This window comes from Perissodus microlepis, chromosome 17 (assembly GCF_051167445.1).
Source record: "Perissodus microlepis isolate ML-2025 ecotype Zambia chromosome 17, ASM5116744v1, whole genome shotgun sequence".
Classification (NCBI taxonomy): Eukaryota; Metazoa; Chordata; class Actinopteri; order Cichliformes; family Cichlidae; genus Perissodus; species Perissodus microlepis.
This window is the reverse complement of record NC_140477.1, coordinates 38,195,609-38,201,601: the sequence shown is the minus strand read 5'-3', so window position 1 is coordinate 38,201,601 and position 5,993 is coordinate 38,195,609. Positions and strand designations below refer to the sequence as shown.

Genomic DNA, 5,993 nt, shown 5'->3' with positions numbered 1-5,993 from the left:
GAATATAAAATGGCACAGATAATGTATAAAGCACAAAATAACTTGCTTTGCCCCAGTACTCAGAAGCTGTTTAAAGTCAGAGAGAGTCAATATGACTTAAGGGGAACAGATTTCTTTAAAAAGAACAAGATGAGGACAAATATAAAGCAGAGATGTGTTTCTGTTAGAGGAGTTAACCTGTGGAATAGTTATGACAGTGATTTAAAAAGGTGTAGTTCATTTTCCTTGTTTAAAAGTATGTTTAACAATAGAGTATTAGAAAAATATATATATCAAGAATGAAAAGAGCAAAAAAAACCAAAACAACCCCCCCAAAAAAACTCTTGATTCTTTTGCTTTGATGTAGTTACTTATCTAAGGTGGAAAGTTTTTTTTTCTTGTTTGTTTGTTTGTTTTGTTTTTGCTTTGTTTTATTATTTGCTTCGAGCCCTGTGTACAGGAGCTGCATGCAAAAAGATCTTTTGTTAAAAGGGTTGGCGTAATAAGCAAATGCTTCAGCCAATACCTTTTGATTAGCCTTGTCTCATGCTTTCTTGCTTTGTGGTAGATCTTTGTTCTGTCTTCACTGAGATATTTGAATGCTAATCAATAAAACCAAATCAAATCAACAAACCTGTTAGCGGTGACCAAAGTTACGCCAATATTAACTGCCCAACACTTCCGTTCCTCTAATCTGTCCTCTACTGTCCAGTTGAAGCTCCAGCAGTGAGCCCAGCAGCAGAGACAGACAGGTTTGGACCATTTATAGTGTGGGGATAACTTCAAACTTCACCATCTCGTCCAGTACGAACACTTCTGCCTCCAAAAGTCTAAGAAGGTGGCGACCACAAATCTCATCAGCGCTTCAAAAGCACTCTCAAATGTCACATCCTGACCTCCTGTCCTCGTATCCTCGCCTGAACCAGGAGAGGAGGTGAGGATGAGATTTACAGAGGATTTAACGACGTGAGAAGGCCTCACCTTAGAGCCTCGTTTTAAAGAGCTGTCATTAACCAAGTCACAGGACAGAACTGATGTATTTTATGATGCGCTCGTGGAGTAAGTTTGGTTGGCTGGTCACTCTTGTGAAGGTGTGGATAACGACTCTCACAAGCCTTAGAAATGCCTCTGTGACTTTTCGGACTGATGATGTCACCGATGTTGTTCCTCAGCTGGTTCTTTATATCGTGGCGTGATCGTGATGTGCTGCTGGTTGAGATCTTTCAGCCTGTTTCACTTTGTCAGACAGCTTCTGTTTAAGAGGTTTATGATTCAGCAGGTGTCACAGTGATCAGCTTTGCTGTGGCAGTGAAACTGGACTCAGTCACAGTTAATTCATGATTTAACAAAGAGAGCCGGCAGGTTGGGATAATTTGATGCCTTAATAAACGAACTCGTCATCTAAAAACCGGATTGTGTGTTTACTCTGATTATCTTTGTGTAATCTAAAAATTTGTTTGATGATCTGAAACATGTAGGTGTGACAAATATGCAGAATCATGAAGGGGTATATACTCTTTCTTCCTTATTGCTTGTGTCAATGAAATATTGTTTCATGAAGACTCGAGGTAACTTTTGGATATGACTGCGTGACTCGCACAGTAACGGTCAGAGTGTGCGTGCTTATGGATTAACGTGGATGTGAGGGACACACCAGGCTGTACTCTGACTTTTTGAGCCTTTGTGTGTTTTGCCTCACGATTCAGAGCTTTTAATCAAGTGTACCTACATCTGTCATTGACATATATGTATTAAAAAAACAAAAAGAACTGATGCCGAGCACTGAGTGACACTTGGGTGACTAACAGACAAGATGAACAGCATCCCTCTGAGTGGTTTTCTTTGCAGCTGATGTGAGTCATCAGTGATCATTTCCTCAGGGAGACACTGTTCTGCTCTGTAAGTGAGAGCTCTCACATTCATTTCCCTGCTGTCCTGAAAGTGTCCATTAACAGCCTGAACGTCTGCATAAATGGCAACATGACTAAAATGTAAATGCAAAGGCTGTCGTGTGAAATTAAGAGTCTATGTAATCTAGCAGTCTGGGGTGTCCTCGAGCCTCTGAGATTGATTTCTGAAGAATATGGCTGGAAACACTCATTATTTCTCTGATGAGACCCAAACCAGCAGCAGGGCCGTGCAGAGACGTTTAAAGGGGCGGGTGCTTAAAGCTACAAAGGGGCACATTGAACCAGGCTGAATAACAACAACACACATTCATGAAGAATCTAATATGGGCAACAAGGCAAAGCAAACGTAGCCTATGTTTTACCTGATGGGTACAATGTTGCTGTTAAGGTGTTGCTGCTGCTCCTGCTGCTGATAGTGCTGGAGGGCAGGGCTGTGCTGATCTGAGACTGCAGACATTAAAAAGTCTGTAGGAGAGATGGTAGCTGATTAAACAAGTGTCATGAGATAATAACAACATGCAAAGATTGGTGACAGCGCTTGGAATCACAAGGCAACAAAAAACCGAGAAATAAACTAGACTGTGAATCACTCTTTGCTTCTCTTCTTCCTTCCATCCCATCATTTCATATATTAGATTAGATTAGATTAGATGAAACTTTATTAATCCCTCGGGTGGGTTCCTCCGGGAAATTCAGTTTCCAGTAGCAAAGCACCGAAAGAAGTTGCATGTTACAGATACATTAAGGGGAATGAGAGTAAGGATACAAGCATAAATACACCATACATACACATATATAGATACAGAATATACAATATGGATAAATAGGATTGCTCATTTGAGTGAGTATATTGCACAGTGGTTATTGCACAGTCAAATATAAGAAAAAAGACAAAACAAAAACAAAAAACAAATATTGCAAATATTGCACAGTGTAGAGAAGCACCTACAGCTCAGTTGTTCCCGCCCTCCCTTGTCCCCCTGTTTCTCCTCCCTCTCCCCTCCAGTGAGGAGTTAAACAGTCTGATGGCGTGTGGGACAAAGGAGCTTTTAAGTCTGTTGGTTTTTGACTTTGGGAGAAGCAGCCTGTCGCTGAATAGGCTCCTCTGATTGTTTACGACCGTGTGCAGAGGATGCCCGGCATTGTTCATAATGTCCATCAGTTTCTTTAAGGTCCTCTTCTCTGCCACTGTCACCAGAGTGTCCAGCTTCATGCCGACCACAGAGCCCGCCTTCCCGATTAGTTTCTCCAGCCTGGATGAGTCCTTCTTTGCTGTGCTGCTCCCCCAGCACACCACGCCATAGAAAAGGACTCCTGCGACCACTGACTGGTAAAACATCCTCAGGAGCTTCCTGCAGATGTTGAAAGACCTCAGCCTCCTGAGGAAGTACAGTCGGCTTTGGCCTTTTTTATACAGGTGCTGCGTGTTGCATGACCAGTCCAGTTTGTAATCACTCTCCACTTGCTGTCCATCTGAGAACAAGACACAACTTGCTATTGCAATAAACTATTATTTAATTATCCACACTTAACAACTCTTACACTTAATCTATAATAAAATGATGACAGAAAAATGTTATAGAAGCAAAACATTTCAGTTGTGCTTATTCTTTTTGTTTATACTGGAATACCTCTCCAACAACTGGTACATGTGTTAATGTTACCTGTGCTCTTTGTAATCCAGCTGCTGAGGGATCCACTACCTTTAGTAGCCTCACACAGCTCCTACTGTTTCCTCCTCATGTCCTTACCAGCCATGTCTGGACAATGTTATATCATGAGTAATCATTTAAAAATCCATATACATAAAACACACACATGCACACACAGTGACATTTTAGACCTTCTTCAGAATACTGTGTATACTGTGGGCACAAGTTTCCATCATGGTGCTGATCCAGAATCCTTCCCTTATTATTTATTACTAGAGCTACAATAATAAAGCAATGAGGGGAAAAAAGTAATAAATATGAAATAATGTATTTATGATGATTCCATTTGTTTCACTATCCACTCTGTGCAGGGAGAAAGCTTATTACATTTTTAAACTGTAGAGATACAATAATTTTGCTGCTGTAAAATCAGCATTTTGTCTTATTTAAAATATAAATCTAATATAATCTGTTTCTTAATGTATGTTCTTTAAAATACAGCGTGTTTTTGAAATATTATAATTATAATCATTATTATGTGGACATGCATATTAGATCGTTTTAAGTGAAATATAATCCCTCCAGAAAGGCAGGAAAAGCCCGGAAACTTACTTTAAAACTAAATATGTTCCCTAAAACGGTGACAGAGCTACAGACCCATGACAGCCTTACACAGGTAGCCAGCAGCTGTGACCAGCACTACTTGTGCAGTTAATAAAAGGACAGGTAATGTTTGTCGCGCTGTTGCACACACAGCACGCTCGTTTGTTTCAGTTCGTCAGTTGCAACAAGACAGCTTACCAACGTGTACGTAATAAGCCAATACTCCTGTGTGCTACACACTACAGTGTACGCTGTACACCTACTTACTGGTTGTGTCGCATCAGTCTGTGTCTCTGAGTTAACTTGTGTTTCTCCTACAGCTCCGGACCGCAAAAAATGCACGTGCTCTTTGTGAGCTCGTTCCCGGCTCGTAACCAGCGCGTTCTGCCGTCAAGGGCGATCATTGGTTAAATGTGATCATGTGACTGATGCAAGCCAGATCCTTTTATTTAGCAAAACTGTGACTAATAGTTAAATATTATTGTTGAGAGGCACAGACAGGACTCCGCACGCACACACACATATAAAACAAATAATTAAAAATTAAAAAATAACAATTGCCTCAACAAAAGGGCACTTTGGGCACCCATCAGGAAAGGGGCGGGTGCTCAAGCCCCTTCCGCCCCCCCCTCTGCACGTGCCTGACACTGAGCTCGAGCGCTGCTCCACCAGCTACAGGTTTAATATCAGATCAACAACAGTAGAAAAACAGAGACAGAGACTACCAGACAAAAAGAAGAATAGGAAATCCAACATCATCCAACAGGCTCTTTAAAATAATTCCTCTGTACAGTATTTACACACACACACACTGAGGAGGAGGAGCCTGTCACTCAGTCAGTACAAGGAAGCAGTCTGAATACTGCCCTCTGATTGGCCGGCACTCCTTCATCCAGTGTTCTCTTTATTTCAGGTGAAGCTGAGATGCATCCAGGTAACGGTGTGATGTCATCCGGAGCTGAGCCCGTCCGTCTGAAAGAGGTCAGAGGTCACCTAGTCGTCCCTGCAGGTACGTCACTGTGAGCTCTGCCCACTTGCATCCCAGCAGCACCTATTGGCCAACGGGACCGGCCAGAACCAGCAAAACCCAACGGGACCAGGATCCGGTCCAGCGAGGGTCGGAGCAGTTGGCTGGACGTCCAGGCAGAGATATCAAACATACACAGAACACCACTGAACTGATGTCACGGAAACAGAGACGCTTCTTCACGCGATCCAGTCACATGACTCGGAGAGGCGTAGAGGCTGGCCAATCAGGTGTGCCTGTGGAAAGTGAGAGGAGATCACGGGTCAGAAGATTTTACCAGGGAATGGCTTGAAATTAAAACAAAGAAGAAGAAGGAGGTGATGAGGAGGAGAAGGAGGAGGAGGCTGATGTCCTGTTCAGTAACACTTACACTGAGATTCACTGCTCTGACCAGTAGGTGGAGCTGCTGCACTGAGACACCTGAAGCAGGGCAGGTGAATTTCAGTACAGGTGGAGAGGAGCGGCACAGAAGTCCAAGCATGTTCATGGATGTGATGAGCACCTGCGCATTACTCACATATAACTGCTTTTTATTAATTGTGAGTTTTTGGTGTGTTAACAAAAAAAGGAGGAATTTGTGAAATTCATTGTTATTTGATTAATTACTAAAGAAAGACTTATATTGTTAATTTGGGGTGGCTGTAGCTCAGGAAGTGCAGCTGGTCATCTTCTGACTGGAAGGTTGGTGGTTTGATCCTGGCTCCCCCCAGTCTGCGTGCCAAATATATTTAAAAAAATAAATCAGCATTTCAAATAGATGGCATGTCCATCATGTCATTGACTGCCACTGAGGTCTCAATCTGAAGACGGCTCCTAAAAATC

General features: G+C 42.3%; 1 long non-coding RNA gene across 1 annotated transcript; it reads right to left on the bottom strand.

Moving 5' to 3' along the window:
• Positions 1-2,530: 2,530 nt before the first annotated feature.
• On the bottom strand, positions 2,531-5,085 carry LOC146370088 (uncharacterized). Its single transcript, XR_014797460.1, has 2 exons — positions 4,412-5,085; positions 2,531-3,649 (listed from the first exon to the last, which is right to left on the bottom strand). It is a non-coding gene; the product is annotated as an uncharacterized LOC146370088 (long non-coding RNA).
• Positions 5,086-5,993: the final 908 nt, after the last annotated feature.